Source organism: Pipistrellus kuhlii, unplaced genomic scaffold (assembly GCF_014108245.1).
Source record: "Pipistrellus kuhlii isolate mPipKuh1 unplaced genomic scaffold, mPipKuh1.p scaffold_m20_p_3, whole genome shotgun sequence".
Lineage (NCBI taxonomy): Eukaryota > Metazoa > Chordata > Mammalia > Chiroptera > Vespertilionidae > Pipistrellus > Pipistrellus kuhlii.
The window spans coordinates 106,633,741-106,641,787 of NW_023425529.1; the positions used below are offsets into that span (position 1 = coordinate 106,633,741).

The 8,047-nt window shown below is 40.2% G+C and overlaps 1 protein-coding gene across 9 annotated transcripts in view; it reads left to right on the top strand.

Moving 5' to 3' along the window:
- INTS6 (integrator complex subunit 6) overlaps positions 1-8,047 on the top strand; it is a 94,208-nt gene that overhangs the window by 37,388 nt on the left and 48,773 nt on the right. The window lies entirely within an intron of this gene.

An 8,047-nucleotide genomic window follows, 5' to 3' on the forward strand; every position in this document is an offset into this window, starting at 1 on the left:
AATGGCCAATGAGTACATGAAAAGATGTTCACCATCATTAGTCATTAAAGGGAATGCAAATCAACAAGATACTACTCATAATGGCTATAATAAAAAAAAGATGGATAATAAACGTTCAGAATGTAGAGAAACTGCTCTCAGATTGTTTATGGAAATGTAAAGTAATGTAGTTGCTGTGAAAAGTAGCTTGACAGTTCTTCAAGAAGTGAAACAGTTAACTTATGATCACAAAAGTTCACTCCTTGGTATCGGGTCTAGTAATAATTAATGTCGTTTTTAAACATTCGTTTAAAATCTTGCTTGGCGTTGACTTGTATTGACATAACCTTCAAACACGTGGTATCTACAGAACGTGTGAAGTGCAATTAACAAGTTTTGCTTGAAAAAGTTTGTGTTTGGTTTGGTTTTTGTTGCAAAACTAGGGCTAAGAAGATGGCGGATGAAGACCATATTCGGCACTGCATGCTTTACGAGTTCCAATTAGGAAGAAAAGCAAGTGAGGCTGCAAAAAACATCTGTAGTGCTCTTGGTCAAGATGCAGTTAGCGCCAGAAAATGCCAGCGTTGGCTTGAGAAATTTCGCGAGGGAAATATTTCGTTAGATGACAAGAGTGGTCGAGGCCATGTGTCCAATTTTGATCAAGAAGCTCTTCAAGCTCTTTTGGTGCAAAATCCTCAAATTACCCAACAAGAGCTTGCGACAACTTTAAATTGTTCACAAAAAACAAATTCCAATCAATTGCGTGCACTTGGCAAAGTCCAAAAGTTTGGAAAATGGATTCCTCATGAGTTGACCGACAACAACCGTAATCAAAGAGTCACAATTTGCAGTTCGCTCCTCTCTCGTCAAAACCGTTTGCTGTTTTTAGAGCAAATTGTTACCGGAGATGAAGAATGGGTGCTGTATGTTAATTTGAAAAGGCAGCCTCAATGGTTGGACAAAAATGAGGCTCCGCAGCCCACGCCAAAACCTGACTTGCATGCGAAAAAAGTGATGTGTGTTTGGTGGAATTTTAAAGGAATTCTTCATTATGAACTTTTACCATCTACCCAAACCATTACAAGTGCAGTGTATAGTGCCCAATTGGAAAGGTTAGCCCAAGCTTTAAGAGAAAAAGAACCCGCGCTGATTAATCGGAAGGGCGTAATTCTTCACCACGATAACGCACGACCGCATACTGCAAGAATCACTGCTGAAAAACTGCGCCAGTTGGAATGGGAAGTTCTCCCTCAACCTGCATATTCTCCTGATATTGCCCCTTCCGATTACCATTTGTTTCGTTCTTTGCAAAACTTTCTTCTTGGAAAAAAATTTAATAATGAAGAATGCCTCAAAAATGCATTGACCGAATTTTTTGCAGCAAAATCAGAAGAATTTTACAACAGAGGGATTAAAATGCTTCCTGAGCGTTGGGCACAAGTAGTAGAAAACAACGGCAACTATATTGTTGATTAAATTTTGTTGTATTGTTTAAATAAATTCGATTTAAAAAAGTATTAGAAAACGACATTAATTATTACTAGACCTAATATGTACCTAAAGGAAGTGAAAGCATGTCCACATAAAATGTCAGATCAGCATTATTTATAATAGCCAAAAAGTAGAAACAACCCACTGTTCATCAATTGTTGATAAATAAAATGTGGTATATTCATACAATGGACTATTATTCAGCTTTAAAAAGGAATGGAATTCCGACATACACTACAACCTGGAAGACATGCTAAGTGAAAGAAGCCAGATACAAAAGGCCTCTTACTGGATGATTCTATTTATATGACATGTTCAGAATAGGCAGTTCCATAGAAAAAGAAATAATGGTTTCTAGGGGTTGTAGGGTTAAGTGGTGATGCTAATGTGCGTGAGGTTTTTTTGTTGGGGGAGGGGGGCAGTGGTTAAAATGTTATAAAATTAGATATTAGTGATAGTCATATATCTCTGCTTCTCTGGTTCACCCATTCTAAGTAAATGAAATAAAACAAATGGAAAAACTCATATCTTTACCCACATACCCTATTTCCCTCTCTAGTGATTTTAATTTTCTTTCACAGCAAATTTGGAAATCATTTCTGATATCTCTTTCATTTCTGACACCTCTTTGACTTTCCTACCTTCTTTTCTCTCCCACCTCCCCTTTCTCTTCCTTCCCCTCCTTTCCTCCCTTTCTCCCTCCCTCCCTCCCTTCCTCTCTCCTCTCCTTTCCTCCCTTCCATTCTCCCTCCCTCCCTCCCTCCCTGATCCCAGGATGTTTTCCATTGATTTTCAGAGAGAGGGAAAGACCCAGAGAAATATCAATGGGAGAGAAACACTGATTGGTTGCCTCCTGCATGTGCCCAGCCAGGGTCTGGGCCAGGGAGGAGCTGCAACTGAATTACATGCTCTTGACTGAAATTGAACCCAGGACCTTTACCTCCCCAGGCTGACGCTTTATCCACTGAGTCAAACTGGCTAGGGCTCTTACTTTTTTTTTTTAAATAAAAAATTATGTTTTTATTGATTTCAGAGAGAGAAAGGGAGTGGGAGAAAGATAGAAACATTAATGCTGAGAATCATTGATTGGCTGCCTCCTGCATGCCCCCTACTAGGGATCAGAATCCAACCTTGACCCCTGGCAAATAGGTCGATGCTCAAGTCACTGAGCCACACCAGCTGGGCTTCCCTACCTCATTTTTAACCCTTAATTACAATCTGGCTTCTGATTCTAGCATTTTTAACTTAACAAGGTCATTCTTAATAAGGTCACTAATGACTCTCGTATTCCAAATCCAATAATTGGCTTAAAATTTTTCTTTTTCATGTTTTGCCAACACTATTGACCACTCGTGGTTTTTTTTGTTTTTTTTTAATGCTGTTAGGGGTGTGTGTGTGTGTGTGAGAGAGAGAGAGAGAGAGAGAGAGAGAGAGAGAGAGAGAGAGAGAGAGAGAGAAGGAGGGGAAAAGGGAAAGGGAAAGGGAAAGGGAGAAACAATCAGCTGCCTCCCATACTCACCCTAACGGGATCTAACTTATAGCCCTTAGGTATATGGGATGATGATCTAATCAACTGAGCTACCTGGCCAGGACATGAATACTCTAAGTATCTTGTGGCTTTTGGGTTTACACTTTCCTGGTTTACTTTGGCTTTTTGTTTTGTTTTAAGTCTTGATCTTAGTTTATTTGCCCATCACTTAATGTAGGCAAACTAACCCTGTCCCTCTACCCTCCCCCATCTGTGCAGTAAAAACTCATATCTTTTAAGTTTTAGAAATGTTATTATTTCTTTGACAATTTTTTCCCCTTCTATGTCTCTGTTTTTTCTTTCTGGATATGAGATTCTGAATTGATCCACTATCATCATCATTTATCTTTTGTCTCCTACTTCATCTTTGTTCTTGGATTTTTCCTTAATGATTGGTAAAGGACTTTGCTTTTGTTAAGGTTTGCATATATATTTTTTGAAGTGAAATTCACATCACATAGTAATCATTTTAAAGTGAACAATTTTTTGTCATTCAGCACCTACCTTTTTTTTTTTTAAATTAATTCCTTTTTTTAAAAATTAATTTTAACACTTTTATACTAAACAGAAATATAAAGGTGCTATATAAGAAAGTGAATTGGTTTTTCTCTAAACCCAAGCAGCAGATTCTAGGATAGGCAGATTTCTTGCATATCTTTGGATTTTAAACTGTGGTGTTTTGTTTTAAAATAACCAGAAAAATAGCTGAGGATTATGCTATTGAAAACCTTAGGGAGATGCAGGAAGTTGAAGGACTAAATCTTGAGTCTTAGAACTATTCTTAAATCTATTGAGAAGGAAGAAACTGAAATGCATCTATAAAGACCCAATACTAGTTATATGATTTTGTTTGTTGTTATATTTGTTATGAGCAAGAGCTAAAGCCGTATGATATCTGAGGAAGGAGATTTAAAAATACACACAATTTCACTGAAAATGTTAAAATTTGCCCTTAGTGTTTAGAGCCTCAGCTCAAGGACCTCAGTTGCAGGCTCAATTCCTGGCCTGGCCCAGCCCGGGTCAGGGTGTGTGCAAGAGGCAATCAATTGATGTATCTCTCACATCGATATTTGTCTCTTTCTCCCTTGCTCTTGCCCTATCTCTTGCTCCTCTCTCCTTCCACTCTGAAAAAAAAAAAAAATGGGTGAGGGTTTTTTTAAAAAATGTTAAAATTTTATTTGAAGCTTTTTCATCTACATTATCCTGTCAAATCTGAGTAATTCGGTGAGACTTGATCCTGGAGATGCCAGCTTTCCATTTATAAAATTACAATGCATTTAGCATTAATTTGATTGGAATATGTGCTTCCCTGCCTTTAATGCACATACGGTGCCTCTTTGAATACAGATTTTCTGCAAAACAAATTCACAGGCATCTAGTTGAACCTTCAAGGATTGTGAAAGGTGGCATGGTATCTTTTTAGGATATTGTTCAGCTGCTATAGTTAGGACAAAAGTAATACTAGCTTTAAAAAGATAGTTTCTTTTTCTCTCACATCAAAGACTGCATCTGCTCTAAGTTATTGTCTGGGTCTTCAAGTTCCTTCTACTTTCTTGCTCTGTCTTTGCTTTTATCTGCATGGTTAATATTAGTTTTACAACACATCCTAGTTAACACTACAACTGAATTTCAGCCTGTGGGAAGGAGTAAAGAATAGAAGGGCAGGCAAGTAAAGTATTTTCAATATATCTTCATCCATCCATCCATTTATCACATGGCCCTAACGCTGTAAGGACCAAAGACTGGTGCATGTGGGCAGGGCTGTGAACATGATGGGGTGGGGCACGTGCAGGTGGATGGGGCTGTGAGCTCGGTAGGGCGGTGAGTGTGTCGCACTCGGGTGGGTGAGACTGCTAGCACGGCAAGGCCGGGTGATTTCGCACCCTGGGTTTGTAGTCCTTTATAATGAAGCTACTCTGCTGTTTCCCTTTTCTGTTGTCTTAAGTGGGAGAGATCAGGATACATAGTTGATTACTTTCCCAAGACTTAAGTTTAGTATTCCCAATGGAGTGTGTGTATGTGTGTGCATATGCATATCTTTTGTGTCCCATGGAAAGATTGAGAATGTGTATTCTCATCTGGATCTTTACAGAGCTACTCTTAGAAAGGAGACAGAGGCAACATGGTAATAGTTTATGGCACCAGACTCCATATTAAATGGCATATGTATTCCAGAACCTTTTCTTTCTTCCCCCATTTTCTTTGTCACTAAGTATAAGTACTCAAAATTTGCATTAGTTTGTATTTGCTTTGTTTTTATTTTTTCATTTATTTAGCTATAATTTATATACAATAAGATATAGCAATTTCAAGTATAAAGTTGATGAATTTTTTTTGTATTTTTTAAAATATATATTTTATTGACTTTTTACAAAGAGGAAGAGAGAGGGATAGAGTTAGAAACATCGATGAGAGAGAGACATTGATCAGCTGCCTCTTGTACACCCCCTACTGGGGATGTGCCCGCAACCAAGGTACATGCCCTTGACCGGAATCGAACCCGGGACCTTTCAGTCCGCAGGCCGATGCTCTATCCATTGAGCCAAACCGGTTTCGGCAAAAATTGATGAGTTTTGACAAATAAAAGCAATATGGTATTAACAGCACAATCTCTATATAAAGAGATTAGGCCAGGACTCAGTGACAGGTCATACCCGAACAGGAGGAGGTTGTGCGTGCAGGTGAGGCCCAGAGCAGAGATGGAGACAGAGGCAGGGGAGCCTGCCCAAGCTGGCATGGTTATCTCAGAGTGGACACGGGCAGGGGGGCCGGTACTCCAGAGCACAGAGGCACTGTGCTCTCTGCAGCTGCGAGGGCTGGGGCTCATGTCAGCTCTGGGCTCAGGCAGCTAAGGCCCAGGCTCATGGCAGCCATGGGTTCAGGCAGCCGTGAGCCCTGGAAGCTGTGAGGCCTGGGCCTCAGGTAGTCGTGATCCCTGGCAGCTGTGAGCTCTGGCAGCTTTGAGGCCTGGGGCTCACAGCAGCTGTGGGCTCACGGCAGCCATGGGCTCAGGCAGTTGCAAAGCCCAGGGCTCAGGTTTTGCAACCCCTGCAGTTGGCAGTGGCAGTAGCAGCAGCAGCGGGATGATGAGGGCGGCGGCTTCCCTGTTCATCTTGGTCACCTCCCACAGAGGGAGTTCAGATTGTGGCTTAGACCTGCTCCCTTCGGGGAGCGGACCTAAGCTGTCAGTAGGAAATCCCTGATAGCTCCAGGACTGTGAAAGGGAGCAGGCCAGACTGAGGAGCCCCCCTCCAGTGCAGGAATTTTTGTACACTCGGCCTCTAGTAATGATATCAAATACTAGAGGCCTGAATTTTTGCGCCATGAGGTCTCTCGGCCTGGCCTGCAGGATTGGGCTGAAACTGGCTCTCTGACATCCTCCGAGGGGTCCTGGATTGTGAGGCCAGGCTGAGCGACCCCTACCGGTGCATGATTGAGCCCAGGGAGGGACGTGGGAGGTTGGCCAGCGGGATGGGGTTGTGGGAGGGCTCCAGGGTATGTTCAACCTGATCTGCTGGATCCCAGCAGCAAACTAATCTATAGGTCAGAGCATCTGCCTCATGGTGGTTAGTGCATGTCTTAGCGAGTGGTTGAACTGCCTTAGCATATCATTAGCATATTATGGTTTGATTGGTTGAATGGATGACCGGACACTTAGCATATTAAGCTTTTATTATATAGGATATGTCATTGTAAAAAGTTTTCTTTTGACCCTTTGGTATATCACTGTACCCTGGAATCACTTGATTTGTGATTCTCTAATTCTGTGTGTGTGTGTGTGTGTGTGTGTGTGTGTAGTTTTCACTTTTCTAGAATTTCATGTAAATGGGAATTATATAGTATGCTAATTTTTGTTTTTTTGTGTTTTTTAAAATATATTTATTTATTTTTTACAGAGAAGAGAGAGGGATAGAGAGTTAGAAACATCGATGACAGAGAGTCATTGATCAGCTGCCTCCTGCACACTCCCCACTGAGGATGTGCCCGCAACCAAGGTACATGCCCTTGACTGGAATCGAGCCTGGGACCTTTTCAGTGTGCAGGCCAACACTCTATCTACTGAGCCAAACCGGTTTTGGCTGTTAGTCTTTTGTGTCTGGCTTCTTTCACTTAGCATAATGTTTTTGAGGTTCATCCATATTGTTGCATATATCAGTAGTTTCTTTTTATTGTTGAATAGTATTCCATTTATGGCTACAATTTGCTTATCCATTCACCAGTTAGAACATTTTGTCTCTTCCCCTCTCCCCCTCCTCCCCCTACCTCCCCCCCTACACACACACATACACTTTTTTTTTTTTTATCATTATGAATAAAGCCACTGTGTACATTGGTATACAAGTCCTTTTGTGGAAATATGCTTTCATTTCTTTTGAGTATTTATCTAGGGGCACAGTTGATGATTCATAGAATAAGTGTATATCTAACTTTATATGAAACTGCCATACTATTTACTAAAATGGCTGTACTATTTTATTTTACATTCTCACCAGAAATATATGAGTTCTAGTTGCTCTACACTTGAATTTTTTTAGACTTTAAAAATTATGCCTGTACTTGTGCCAGTACCAGGCTTTTTTGAGCATAGCTGCTTTGTAGTATAACTTGATATACTGATATTGTGATCCCTCCAACTTTGTTCTTCTTTCTCAAGATTGCTGTGGCTATTTGGGGTCTTTTTTGGTTCCATATAAATTTTTGGAGTATTTGTTCTAGATCTGCGAAATGCGCCATTGATATTTCAATAGGAATTGCATTGACTCTGTAGGCTGCTTTGGGTGGTATGGACATTTTAATAATGTTAATTTTACCAATCCATGAACACTATATATTCTTCCACTTATTTATATCGTCCTCTGTCTCAATGTCATGTAGTTTTCTGAGTACAAGTCTTTTACCTCCTTGGTTAAGTTTTTTCCTAAGTATCTTAATTTTTTTGTTGCAATGATAAATGGGATTGTTTGTTTAATTTCTCTTTATGTGAGTTCATTATTTGTGTATAAAAATGCCAATGATTTCTGGGTGTTAATTTTGTATTCTGCTCCATTG